The 14,232-nt window shown below is 58.2% G+C and overlaps 1 long non-coding RNA gene across 1 annotated transcript; it reads left to right on the top strand.

Annotated features, from left to right (window-relative positions):
* The first annotated feature begins 10,868 nt into the window (after positions 1 to 10,868).
* Positions 10,869 to 13,524, top strand: LOC131381348 (uncharacterized). The gene is made up of 2 exons (XR_009210025.1): positions 10,869 to 11,045; positions 13,139 to 13,524. It is a non-coding gene; the product is annotated as an uncharacterized LOC131381348 (long non-coding RNA).
* Positions 13,525 to 14,232: the final 708 nt, after the last annotated feature.

Genomic DNA, 14,232 nt, shown 5'->3' with positions numbered 1-14,232 from the left:
TGGGCCTCCCCAGGCACGAGGATGCCCAGTTGAGTGGCAATGGGAGCCCCGGGCCTGAGTAACATCCTCAAAACCAAATGCCAGGTTAGGAGCAAAGCTAGAGCCAGGAGTAGGTTCTTGTTCCTCAGAATAAGTGACTTTTACACTCAGTCAACTTTTTTTTTTTTTTTTTTTTGAGACAGGGTCTCTCTCTGTTGCCTGGGCTGGAGTGCAGTGGTGTGATCACAGCTCACTGCAGCCTCCACCTCCTGGGCTCAAGTGATCCTCCTGCCTCAGCCTCCCAAACAGCTAGGACGACAGGTGCACATCACCACACCAGGCTAATTTTTTTTCTTTGGTGGAGATACGGTCTCTCCATGTTGCCCAGGCTGATCTCAAACTCCTGTGCTCAAGCAATCCGCCCGCCTCAGCCTCCAAAAGTGCTGGGATTACACGTGTGAGCCACTGTACCCAGCCTCATTCAACAAATATTGACTCAGTGGCTGCTTTGCCCAGGATGGTGGTCTAGGTGCTGGGGATACAGCAGAGAATAAACAAACTCGGGGTCTTGTCCCAGGGCCCTGGGGGAGGCAGGACAATAAGTGACATCCGTAAGGTAGCATCTGAGGTGCTGGGCAGCAAGGGAGCTGATGAGAAGACAGCAGGAGAGCTTTGAGAGGTTGGGAGGAGGGGAGGGCGCAATGCCAGGGCCCAAGCCAGGGGCCAGCCTGGGAGCACCAGGGCCGTGTCCAGGAGAGGGACAGGCGGGCCGAGGTACTAGCGTGGGAGCTCACAGTGTGTTTGCTGAACTGGTTGGAGGCACAAATGCAAGAAGGGGAGGTGGGACAGGTGGGTCAGGTGGGTCAGGTGGATGAGGTGGGTCAGGTGGGTCAGGTGGGTCAGGTGGATGAGGTGGATGAGGTGGATCAGGTGGGTCAGGTGGGTCAGGTGGATGAGGTGGGTGAGGTGGGTCAGGTGGGTCAGGTGGATGAGGTGGATGAGCTGGACGAGGTGGGTCAGGTGGGTCAGGTGGGTCAGGTGGATGAGGTGGACGAGGTGGGTCAGGTGGGTCAGGTGGATGAGGTGGATGAGGTGGACGAGGTGGGTCAGGTGGGTCAGGTGGGTCAGGTGGATGAGGTGGATGAGGTAGGACAGATGGGTCAGGTGGATGAGGTGGGTCAGGTGGGTCAGGTGGATGAGGTGGACGAGGTGGGTCAGGTGGGTCAGGTGGATGAGGTGGATGAGCTGGACGAGGTGGGTCAGGTGGGTCAGGTGGGTCAGGTGGATGAGGTGGATGAGGTGTCAGGTGGGTCAGGTGGATGAGGTGGATGAGGTAGGACAGATGGGTCAGGTGGATGAGGTGGATGAGGTGGGTCAGGTGGGTCAGGTGGGTCGGGTGGATGAGGTGGGTCAGGTGTGTCAAGTGGGTCAGATGGGTTGGGTGGGTCGGGTGGGTTCGGTGGGACAGGTGGGTCAGGTGGATCAAATGGGTCAGGTGGGTCAGGTGGATGAGGTGGGACAGATGGGTGAGGTGGGTCAGGTGGATCAGGTGGTCGCCTGGGACAGGTGAGACAGGTAGGTGAGGTGGGAAACTGGGCCACGCTTTCTCTCTGGGGGAGGTGAGAGAAAGCTTCAGGTCTGTGCAGATGGCCCTGAGGGCTTGGAGCACAGCCAGGGCCCTGTTCGTCATTTTCTGGGCACTGGGTTCCAGGGTCCTGGGCCCAGAGAATGGGTTCCATCCTGGATGAGGTTAGCAGGGCAAGGCGGGGGAAGCACCTGCTTGGGCCATCATGCTCCTGAATCAGGTACCTGTGGGTGTGCAAAATGCTCCCTTCCCCGCCACTGCCACCACACAACGGCAAAGGGACGAATGTCCAAGGCTGCCTGAAAGCCAGGCCCCTGGGGCAGCACCATGCAGGCAGGGGCCTCCCAAAGCAGGGGTAACAGGCAGGGGTCACAGGCAGGGGGGTCACAGGTGGGGGGTCATAGGCAGGGGTTACAGGCAGGGCGGTCACACGTGGGGGTTACAGGTGGGGGATCACAGGCAGGGGGGTCACACGTGGGGGTTACAGGTGGGGGGTCACAGGCAGGGGTCACAGGCAGGGGTTACAGGTGGGGGATCACATGTGGGGTCACAGGCGGGGGGTCACAGGTGGAGGTCACAGGTGGGGGTTAGAGGCGGGGGTCACTGGTGAGGGGTCACTGGTGAGGGGTCACTGAGGCAGGAGGATCACTTGAGCCCAGGAGGTGGAGGCTGCAGTGAGCTGTGATCACACCACTGCACTCCAGCCCAGGCAACAGAGAGAGACCCTGTCTCTCTCTGGGTCACAGCTGGGGTGTCACAGGTGGGGGTCACAGCTGGGGGTTACAGGCGGGAGTCACAGGTTGGGGGCTCACAGGTGGGGGCCATATGTGGGGGTCACAGGCGGGGGTCACCCATTCTCTTCATTTTCCGCTTGTCTACTGTCAGCCTCTGCCTGGTGGAAAGGGGTTGCCAATGCTGTTGGGAAAATGGCCTCAGAGGACAGGACAGGGAATCGCTGTGGCCTGGGGCAGCTGGAGTGGAGCCCAGAAGCTGGTGGTGGACATGGGGAAGAGAGGAAGGGAGGAGGGAGAGGGAAGGAGATAAGGGGGCAAGGAGCGGAGGGGCGGGGAGCAGGGGGAGGGGAGGGGATGGATGGGGCCGGGCCACCCCCAGGCTCGCAGAGTCAGCAGGGAGAACACGTGTCGGCTCCCACCAGGGTGGGTCAGCCAGAACCCAGCAGCCTGGAGGCGGGGGCTCTTGGTGCTCAGAGGCCAGAGGGCCTCAGAGGGCAGCTGGAAGAAGGGCAGGAGCCACGTAGAGGGGCCCTAACCTCCCCGTGACAGGGCCAGGTCGCATCTGCTCCTCTCTCCTCCCTTCCTCCACTCCCCTCCCCTTCTCTCGCCCGACAAGCCCCTCTCCCCCAGGGCTCCTTCTCCTTCCCACCCCCAGCCCCAGGGGCCCCCTCAGCCCCTCCACTTGCTTGAGTGGTGAAGGATAGTGGGGTTGGCTGACGGAAGGACGGCCGCCAGGCCGGGAGCTGCTGTCTCGCTGAGACTCTCAAGCTGCCCTGCGTCCGGTGGGAAGCCTCCGGGACCCTCAAGCCTCCTGGTCTCCAGGCTGTGGCAGGTGGCTGGCCTGCTTGGAGACACCCCTGGGCCTGGGGCTCCTCAGGTGCCCCCCGAGCACATCCGCCTCTCCCTCAGGTTCAAGCCATCAGCTTCACCCCATTGTTTAATGCATTTAATCTTCATGGGCTCACAGGGAGCCAGGGAGACCCGGCCTCTCCTGTAATAAAACCAAGCCTGAGCCAGGAGGAGGAGGCCCAAGTCAGGACAGCGAGGTGTGAGGGGCACCCGCCTGCCCCAGGTAACAATGATGGGGAAGGAGAGTTCCCCTCCGGAGAGACCTCAACCTCCCCCGCCCCGCAGAAGTAGGGAGTCGTCACCAGGGCCTGTGGCCACAGCTGGATGAGCTCTTCAGGAGCTGTGCAGGGTGAAGGAGGGGCTCAGTGCGGTGCAAAGACCACAGGACACGGTGCCCCCTGACACAGGGACACGGGCCCCAGAGGCCAGGGCCACCGCCAATGGCCGGGGCCGTTCCCACACTCTGCCTGCCTACCCCAGGTGCTCCACACCATGAGACCACACAGTGGGTACCCCTCCCTAGCTTTGGGGGCAACAGAAGCGCCGTCCTGTGCACAAACTCTTGGTGCTTCCTGAGTTGAAGATCAAAGTCCACCCTAGACCACGGAGGAAGATGCCAGAAACCGGGGGAGGGTGAGGACGCTGTGGGCGCTGGCCACACAGCTGCCCCTTTCCTTCCTCACCCACAGACTGGGGGCTGCTGTGGAAGATTTGGGAACTGGCTCCCAGAGGCTGGAGCGCCTGGCCATCCATGGCCACGGAGGGAAAGCCATGGTGTAGAGGTGTGGAGCCGGCCAGACCCACGCCCCCAGCTGCTCAGCAAGGTCAAGCTGAGACTCGGGCCAGGGCTGACACCGCTGGGGGCTGAGCTTCCTGATTCTCACGGTGGTCGTGGAGGTGGTATCCTGCCTCTCTCTTCTGCCACAGCATTCACCCCCGGAGCAGGGCTCCAAACCACCACCTGCCCCTGGCCTGGGGCCTCCGGCAGGCGCCCTAGCTACCTGGGACACCTCCATCCATGACAGGACTCCCTGTCCTAATAAGACCCCTGCCTGGGTTTCTACCCCAGCAGCCCCTGATGGCCCCTGTCATGAAGGATGGAACTTCCCAGCCCTGCTAAAGGCTCAGCACCTGAAAAACCGCCTTCAGCTTTGGGCCCAGCCGCTCCCAGCCCCACAGTGCAGGCCAGGAGAGGGCCACCCAGATGGAGGTCGCCCCGCCTGCCTCAGGCCTCCTGGGTCCTTACGCTGGTGGGTGACTTGGAAGAGGGCTTCTCTGCAGAGGGGCCCCAAGCCCCATGGAAGTGGTTTTGCTCAGGTCGGCGGCTGCATCCCCTCACCCTCCCCAGTCTCCCTCCCAGGAGCAGCAGCTGGGAGCCAGGTCCTGGGGCAGCACCAGGAGATGGTCACTGCCGGTCCTGCCTGGCTGAGACCCCAGGCTCTGGGACCAGGCTGCCCCGCTCCCTGCGTCTGCCCTCACCCCAAGCTTCAGAAACCTCAGTACAAGGGAGTGATCTGCAAAGGGACCTGGGCTTTTCCAACTCCCTCTCCCTGTGGCGGGCCCTAATTTCACGTTTTCTGGTCTTCAAAGTCCCCGCCTGGGAAGCTGAAGAGACCCACTTCTCATCAAGGCCTTGGGCCTGGCCACTCGGCCGCTGGCCTCTCTGAGCACACCTCACACTCGGAGAAAGGGCCGAGCAGCCCGCGTGGGCGGGTAAACCACGTTCCCACCAGCGCAGACACCACTTCCTACCGTGCAGCGGAGGCCCTGTGCCAGCTGCTGCTTAGCTTCCCGGCAAGCCAGCCCCACCCAACCTCTCCTTGAAGACAAGAGGGGTCCAGGAAGAGCAGTGGTGGGGGCAGAAATTGGGGTCCCTGCGGGGGAGACAGAGGACTGCAAAGTGGAGTACAGGGCGTGTGGAGTAGCCCCCTTCTCATCCAGATGTGAGAAGGTCCAGGCCCTCCCTGGCACTCCCAGGAGAGACCACCTTGACCCTCAGCGTCCTCTACGGTTCCTCCCACACCCTCAGCGGGGCAGGACCAAGACCTCAGATCCCCCAGGTGCCTGCCTTTCCCACACCTGGGGGTGGTGGCTGGGGACCGGGCTAGTCTGCACAGGCCCCCTGCTGCTCTCCCAGCTCCATGGGCCCCAACCTCCCTGCTGAGGGCTGTCACTTGCCCGGCTAGGGGACCATGGGCCAGAGAGCAGGGGTCCACCGTGGAAGCTCCTGCACTCCTGCCATCTCCAGGACCAGCTCTGGGGCCCCAGCACGGACATGCACCCCCTGGTCCTGGTCACCAGGCTCTGTGCAGGGGGCCTTGAGACGGCACAGTGGGGGGCCTTAAGACGGACGAAGTGGCCAGTCACATTGTCCCCATAGCTGCCAGGAAGGACATTGTGTGCACCCCAGGGATGGCTCTCAAGCACGCAGGGACCCCTGCCTGGGCCCTCTCTCCTCACCAACCCAGGGCTCCAAGGCCCCTGCCCCTTTCCCACCATCATGAGCCACCCCTATGCCTGCCCTCAACACCCTGATGAGAAAGCCCAAATCACCTTCTCCCTCCTCCCTGGGAGAGCTCCGAGCTCAGCCTACACTGCCGTGCCCCCCGGCCCTGCTCCCTGGTGTCTGGGCTGAACCCGACTGCCCACCCAGCCATCCAGCGCACGGTGGCCAGGGGTCCCCAGGGAGGCACTTCAGTGATTCCCCTCCTGCCCAGCTCACCCCTCCTAACCCTTTCCCCACCTCGGCCTATCAGCCTGGCCACCTCAGTGCCACCCGGACCTCCTTTCTGGGCACATCTGGGTTTGTGGGGCCTGAGGCTTCTCCAAGTCAGGGGGCAAGAGAGAGGCCCAGGGGGCAGCTTTCTTCATACATGCCCTGCACACCTCCCCCGAGGCCCGCCTGGAACCCCTCCTCTCTGCTGAAATCTTCTGGGCCAGCCCCGGCCCGCCCTGACCCGGGATGGGCCTGCCTCTGAGGCCTCTATTGCCCGAAGGCGGCTCCAGCATATGGCCTCCCAGCTCGGTGGGCCATGGCATCCTGCAGGAGAAACGCCAGCTGCGCCAGGCTGGCCCCAGCCGAGAAGGACTGCCTGCCCTCTGGTGGTGGGACAGGGCATGGGCGGGAGACCACCTGCCGGCGCTTCCTGGCCTGCAAGGGAGTTGGACTAACAGGTGGGGAAACTGAGGCCCAGAGGTAGCAGAGACTTTTGACAAGAGATGGAGCCTCCCCTCCCCACCAGGGCACCTCAAGGTAAATTCCCAGTGGGCTGGGCGGTCATGGACCAATGGGAAGGTCCCCCCAGGGCTGTCGCCCTCTCACAGAGAAATGTACATCCCACACGTTCTGCATGATTTGGGGAGAGTCCAGGGTTAGGAAGCCCAGAGTATGGGATTTTTTTTTTTTTTGAGATGGAGTCTCGCTCTGTCGCCAGGCTGGAGTGCAATGGCATGATCTTGGCTCACTGCAACCTCTGACTCCCTGGTTCAAGCGATTCTCCTGCCTCAGCAGTCCGAGTAGCTGGGATTACAGGCACGCAGCACCACACCCAGCTAAATTTTGTATTTTTAGTAGAGACAGGGTTTCACCACATTGGCCAGGAGGGTCTTGATCTCCTGACCTCGTGATCCGCCTGCCTCAGCCTCCCAAAGTGGGATTACAGGTGTGAGCCACCGCGCCCGGCCCAGAGTGTGGGACTTTAAGAGCCAGCCTGAGAGCTAGGGTTTGTTGGGAGCAGCAGGGCATGTGGAACTTTAGGGGACAGCGGACAAGCAGCCCATCTTCTCAGCACACAGAGAGCTCCCGAAGCCAGTAAGGAAGAGAAGAATGCACGGTCCGGTCTCAAACAAGATAACAGCTTAGATACATGTGAAAATGCCCAACTGCACTCATTGTTACAGAAATGCAAAGTGCAATTTTCACCCATGAAATTGTAAGCTTCAAAAATCCATAGTCCAGTATTGATGACAGTGTGGGAACACAGACAGTCTCCTGCACCAGGTTTTGTTCACAGAATAGAAGAGGAATGCACACAACACAAGAAGAGAATAGCAATCTGGCCAGCATTGGACCCAGCCTGTAACCCCAGCACTGTGGGAGGCAGAGGCGGGAGGATACCTTGAGCCCGAGAGTTCAAGACCAGCCTGGCTAACATGGCGAAACCCCGTCTCTACTAAAAATACAAAAATTCACTGGGCGTGGTGGCAAGCACCTGTAATCCCAGCTACTCACTGGGGGCTGAGGCAGGAGGATCACTTGAGCTCCAGGAAGTTGAGGCTGCAATGAGCTATGATTCTGCCGCTGCTCTCCAGCCTGGGTGACAGAGTGAGACCCTGCCTAAAAAAAAAAGAAAAAGAAAAGAAGTCTGGGCGTGTTGGCTCATGCCTATAATCCCAGCCCTTTGGGAGGCCGAGGTGGGAAGATCATTTGAAGTCAGGAGTTCAAGACCAGCCTGGCCAACGTGGTGAAACCCTGTCCCTACTTAAAATACAAAAATTAGCTGGGCGTGGTGTCGGGCGCCTGTAGTCCCAGCTACTCAGGAGGCTGAGGCAAGGAGAATTGCTTGAACCCAGGGAGGCAGAGGTTGCAGTGAGCTGAGATCGCACCACTGCATTCCAGCCTGTGCGGCAGAGTGAGACTCCATCTCAAAAAAAAAAAAGAAAAGAAAAGGAAAGGAAAATAGCAACCCACCAGAAAAGTGGGAGGTGTCTGAGGAGACGCAGAGGCTGGGACTCGGGCGTGCCCCTCATCGTGTCGGGGACCTCGCAGCCTCAGAGCCTGGCCACCCATTGGTCTGGCGAAGGAGAGAGACCTGACCTTGGTCCCATCGTCCAGCCCCTTCCACCTCTTGAATTTTTACCATGGACCTCGGGCCTCTTCTGGGTTTGTTGGTTGGTTGGTTTTGTTTTACTGAGTTACTCCTGGAAGGCTGGCAGGAAATTAGGCATTCACTTGGCTCTTTCCACAGCAATTGTGGGGACTTTATGCACCTGGCCCAGGCTCAGTGTTGGAGACGGGGCCCAAATCCCTGTCCCGCTGCCCTCCCGCCGGCCTGCCCTGTGACCTCCAGCTCCCGTGTGGCTTCCCAGAGACTCCTCAGCCAGCCCCACAGTCGCAGGAGGCCAAGGCCCCTTAAATCTCCCATTTTATAGAAACCTGTAGGTTCCCCCTAGAGCTTCTGCCACTCTGAACCCACCCTGGTGCATGGCGTCTCCCTGCACCACGTGTGCCCACCTGCCTCCTCAGATGCAATTCTGAGATCTTCATGACCCCACATTCAACGCCCTGCAGGGCCCGAGGCCACCGTCCAGTGAGGGGCGTGCCCTGGGTCCCGTCCTCTGAGACTTTACCAACATTCGGTCACTGTGGATGCCTGGGGCTCCAGGGCTTTTGCCAACAGAGTGGAGAGCTCCTCCTTCTGAACACGGTCTCCAGTCCCATCTCCCAGACCTCCGGCTTGTCACCCCAGGCCCCTCAGGAGTGAAAATCACAGCCCGGCCCACTGGGCCTGTCTGCAAGGCTTGAGCCAGCGTTCTGCAGGTGGACAGTGGCTGTCCCGTTTCCCAGAGCTCCCTGGGCCCCCTGCCACCCCCTCCCCCGCCCCCCGGAGCCCTGCTCTGGCTGCTGGTAGCCTCTCCCTCTCCTCTGCTGCCTTGGAAGGTGTGGGAGCCTCTGTGGGGTCCCGTCTCTCCCTCATGCCACACTCTCCCCTCTGTACCCTTGCTCAGCCCCAAGTCCCCTGGCCACATCACAGGCGGCAGGCGCTCACATTGCCTCTGCCAGCCCCAGAGCCTGGCCCCGGGCACCTCCACCACCTACGGGGTCCTCAACTGTAGCTCTGCCCCTCGAGGACTGTGGAAGGCTGCTCTGGCTAGAGTGACCCGCCAGGTCCAGGGATGCCCTGTGGGGACAGGGAGGAGCTTGGAGCTGGGCAAGGGGGCACCGTCCTCAGGAAGGTTGCCCAGCCGCTCGCTGCAGCTCTGAGGTTTGGCAAAGGTTCCACTTTGCCGAGCTGGTGTTTGTGTCATCATTTCCTTGCAATGACGTGGTTTCCACTGCTCACGGTCCCCAGGGCATGTCATCCCTCCCAGCCCACGACTTCTGGGTAGATGGTGCCGGGGGCTTACTGAAGGACTGAAGGAGACAATCGGGGTGTTTGATGGAAACCTGCCCCTCAGGGCAAGCATCTAAGGTGGGGACATAGCACACACAGCCTCCAGCAAACACGAGGGGCTGGAAGGGGCTCAGGCCCAATTGAGCCCTCACCAGACCTGCTCCCCACACGCACACACACAAGCTTCCCGCGCACACACGCTCCCGCACCACGCGCCCACCTCAGTCCTGCATGACTGTCCCCCAGCCTCGCCCCTCCCGGCCGGCCATTCCTGTTCCAGCGCCTCCTCCTCCTCTCCAGCCTCGCTGGCTCTTGCTCAACCCTTCTGGCCTCTGTCCAGGAGGAACCTGGGGCCAGGCGCTTCCCGCACCCAGCACAGCAGCTCTCACCTCACTGTACCGGGAACCGGAGATGAGTCTCTGTTTTCTAGTTCGTCAGCTTATGAATAATTTATAAATGTAAAAACAAGGACAATAAGAAAAACCTTTATTAACATGTTTAATATGAATGTAAGCACAGAAAACCTCCTTGTACCTGTGGCCAGTAAGTTTGCAAGCACAGACGTCCTAAGCAAAGAAGAAAGCCCTTCTGCTCACGTGAGTTGTGGTCCAGGGTCTGGTCACGAAATAGCGCGTGATGACATCCTTCCTGCCACCAACTGCAGGAGAAATCTACCGTCCGCTCGCTCACCGATCACCGTCCAGGACACTGTGTTTTCCCCACCGCTGGCGTCACCGGCCGCGGGCTTCTAGCTCCGTCTGACTCATCTTCTCCCACCAGGTTTCTTTTTGCCACTGTGGGCAGCAGTTGGAAGATCCTGAGTTCTCATTCCACCTCGAAGAGGATGCAGGACCCAGTGCAGCTTGCAGCAAAGCTGCAGGGTGGCACAGTGTTGGGTCACCCTTCTGGATGCCCAATCCTAGGATTGCAGTCATTGTGGCATAGCTGGGAGCCACGGATGCGTGATAATTCCTAGGATGATGGACTAGCAGACATCTCGTGATAGGAAAGATAGGACCACTGGGATATCTAAGTCATACGTTTTACGGGTTTCTGAGATGTTTATCTGCCTGACAAGATGGGTTGATTTGTGCATCTGAGGTCAGGATAGGATGCGTTTTACTCTATTAGAAAAGCAAAAGTAACTTTGTGTTCTCTTTGCACTTTGGAAGACCCATAAGAATATTAAACTCATGAGCCACCAATCCTTACAACATAACTGCTCCAAAAAGCCATTCTAAAACTAGCTTCGTGGGGCGCTGGGGGAAGGGGGGAAGGGGGGAAGGGAAGGAAGGATGGGAGGAGGAAGAGGAGGCTGAAGGGGGTGGAAAGGAGGGAGGGAGGGGCAGCCAGCAGCTGGCAGGTGGTTGGGTGCCCTCTCCGGGCACATGACCCGGGCCTGGCCATTCACAGTGCAGCATTGTCCAGCCTTAGTGATTGGGCCATCTGGAGCACGTGACCACAGCTAGGCCAATTAGAACCCACCCGTTTCTATTTATGGTGGAGCCGGAGCGCGGTCTTCGGCTGGAGGCGGTGTCGTGGCGCGCTACGGCCGGTTGCCCCGGGGGCACCTGACTGCCAGTTTCCTGCGCCTCCGCAACGTCAGCTGCGAATGAGTCTCCCAGAGGACGCCCGGAGGATCCGAAACCTCAGCGCAATCGTGGCGCGGGCAGTGCCCTGCGCTTCTCCCCAGAGTCTGGCTGGGATGGGCCCGAGGCCCCCGGTTACCGCCGCGGGCGCGTCTGCGTCCTGACCTGGAGGGACCCGCGGGCTGGGCCGTACCAGGTGGCGCTGGGGTTGGGGTTGCAGCCACGGAAGCCCAGCTCTGTGGGACGGGGGACCCAGCCCAGCCGCAGGGGAAGGACTGGGGTTCGCGGGGACGGAGGGCGGTTAGGATTGCTGGATACAACACGGAACGCCCAGTTAACGTTTTTGTTTAACGTGTTTTTTGTAGAGATGGGGTCTCGCTATGTTGCCCAGGCTGGTCTTGAACTCGCCTCAAGCGATCCTCCCGCCTCGGCCTCCTGAGTAGCTGGGACTAGAGGCCTGAGACAGCACGCCCGGCTCAGTTAAGATTTTAAAACAGATTTGTTGAAATATAATGCACTTACTGTGAAATTCACTTATTGAAAGCTTACAGCTTTGCCGTATATTCGGAGATGTGCGGCCATGCTCACTATCTCATGTGACACTGTTTCTGTTGCCCCAGAAAGAAACCCCGTGCCAGTGAGCGGTCACTCCCGACCCTGCCCACAGCCCCGCAAATCTGCTGCAGCCCCTATAGATTTACCTCTACCGCGTTGGGCATGTACTAAAAATTATTGTTTATCTGAAGTACAGATTTATCGGCATCCCATATTTTTATTTGCTAATTCTGGCCATCCTAAGGGTGGCATCGCTGGCTCTGACCAAGGAAGCCTCAAGGAAGCAGGCAGGCACGAGAGTCCATCCCTGGCCCTGCCTGGCCCCTCAGAGCCCATCCCTGGCCCTGCCTGGCTCCTCAGAGCTGTCCCTGGCAGGTTCCGGGCTCAAGGGCGCTGCCAGGAGTGGGGCAGTGAGGGCTGTTTTAGGTATAATAATCCTGGGTATTTCCTGAGTATCTTCTCCGAATGGTTCCTCTTTCCGTATTTTCTAGCTTCCTCTGTATATTTAAAAATAGTCTTATTGGTGCTTTCTTCACGACATTTCAATTTGTTGTTTTTCATCATTTCCCACAATTTCAGTGATGCAAGATGGTCCTTTCTGAGCAGAGCTCCCCTCGCTCAGTGCTCCTTTGTTTCACGTAGAAGATCTTCTTGAGGGGACTGTGTGGCCAGTGCAGCCCAGGCCTCTCCACCCTGCACCGTTCAACAGAAGAGCAGCTGACGCAGGGGGCCCTCAACACGCTCACCCAAAAGTCAGCGAGATTCTGCACCGGCCCACTAGCCTTCCAGTTGTAAACTAAAGATAAAATCTTGGCCAGGCGCGGTGGCTCATGCCTGTAATCTCCGCACTTTGGGAGGCGGAGGCAGGTGGATCACCTGAGGTCAGGGGTTCGAGACCAGCCTGGCCAACATGGCAAAACCCTGTCTCTACTAAAAATACATAAAAATTAGCCGGGCGTGGTGGCACATACCTGTAATTCCAGCTACTCAGGAGGCTGAGGCAGGAGAATTGCTTGAACCTGGGAGGCAGAGGTTGCAGTGAGCTGAAATCATGCCACTGCACTCCAGCCTGGGTGACAGTAAGACTCCATCTCAAAAAGAAAAAAAATCCTAAGCCCCCCAACTACTGAAAAGACCCCTCTTGGCCAAGGGGTCCCAGAGACACCTTAAAAACCGAGTTTCCAGCCAGGCGTGGTGGCTCACACCTGTAATCCCAGCACTTTGGGAGGCCAAGGCGGGTGGATCACCTGAGGTCAGGAGTTCGAGACCAGCCTGGCCAACATGGCAAAACTCCGTCTCTACTAAAAATACAAAAAAATTAGCCGGGTGTGGTGGTGGATGCCTGTAATTTCAGCGACTCAGGAGACTGAGGCAGGAAAATTGCTTGAATCCGTTTCAGTGAGCCGAGATCGCACCACTGCACTCCATCCAGCCTGGGCAACAAACAGAGTGAGACTCTGTCTCAAAAAAAAAAAGCCAAAAAACAGTTTCCAGCCGTGACAGGATGGTAGGTCAGAGGCACCTCATTCTACCCCCTCCCTTGTGTGGTTTAGACAGAATTGACCAGTGTTCATGTTAAAATAGAGATCGTAAGACTAAGAACAGGCTCTGTGGCAATAAGATACCAAATTATAAACAGGACCTCAGGCCAGGCCTGGCAAAAGTAAGTTGTACATCCCTGCACATGAAGAATCACCTCTGTTCTAAAGTCCGCAGGTTTCTCTTTTTCTCTAGCAGCTAAACAAGCACTAGCCTCAAGATAAGCAGCATTGAAACCGCAGCTCCTCCACCAGCCGACCCTGGCCCCGCACCCCTGCTCCACCCGCCGACCCTGGCGCCGCACCCCCTGCTCCACCAGCCATACTAGAGCTTTCCTTGGATAAGAGACTCATTTCAGTAACTTTTCCCTGATAAGAGACCCTGACCATAGACAGGTTCTGGCTGGTTTACAGAGATTGCGCCCTCATGTGCCTTCATGTCCTGAAAAGACCTTTTGAGGTATATGACCTAATTGTAATACATTTACATGTTGCCTCCACCCCAAGGTGAATGTGGGTCATATGTAACATACATGTTTATCCAGCACACGTGTCCAAATAAACATGCATGCATATTCACAACGCCTCCTGTAACTTGTTGAGTATGTATACCCGACCAACCCATTCGGCTTACATTCCTGTCTCACCCCACCCTCCCTCCAAGTGCCTGTCTCTGGCCTTAGGCTGGAGGCCACACTTCCCAGCCTGTCAGAATGGCCACCTTACAGGCTATAAGCCTTTATAAGAAGTAAATTCTCCTTTCTGAATGTATAGATCTTGTGATTTTTAACTTAACACAATCCACAGCCGGTTTCCTTCTTTTTTATTTTTATTTATTTTTTTCGAGACGGAGTCTTGCTCTGTCCCCCAGGCTGGAGTGTAGTGGAGTGATCTCTGCTTACTACAACCTTTGCCTCTCAGGTTCAAGCGATTCTCCTGCCTCAGCTTCCTGAGCAGCTGGGATTACAGCCAGTTAATTTTTGTGTTTTTAGTAGAGATGGGGTTTTACCACGTTGGCCAGGCTGGTCTCGAACTCCTGACCTCAGGTGATCCATCTGCCTCGGCCTCCCAGAGTGCTGGGATTACGGGTGTGAGCCACTGCACCTGGCCCTTCTTTCTTTCTTTGGCTGGGCCTCCCGAAGAGGGTTCCAGGTGTAGAATGTGGTCAGAACAGACAAGGCCCCTCTGACTTCGTCTGTTTCTTTGTTACTCAGCCATCCTCGCTCTCCTTCCTCTGACTGGTAGCCAGCCCTTTCACTGCGTTTTGTGTACATGTGTTTTTTCCATCTC

This window comes from Hylobates moloch, unplaced genomic scaffold (assembly GCF_009828535.3).
Source record: "Hylobates moloch isolate HMO894 unplaced genomic scaffold, HMol_V3 SCAFFOLD_15, whole genome shotgun sequence".
In the NCBI taxonomy this organism is placed as follows: Eukaryota; Metazoa; Chordata; class Mammalia; order Primates; family Hylobatidae; genus Hylobates; species Hylobates moloch.
The sequence above is the reverse complement of the archived record's forward strand: the minus strand, read 5'-3'. Positions and strand labels throughout refer to the sequence as shown.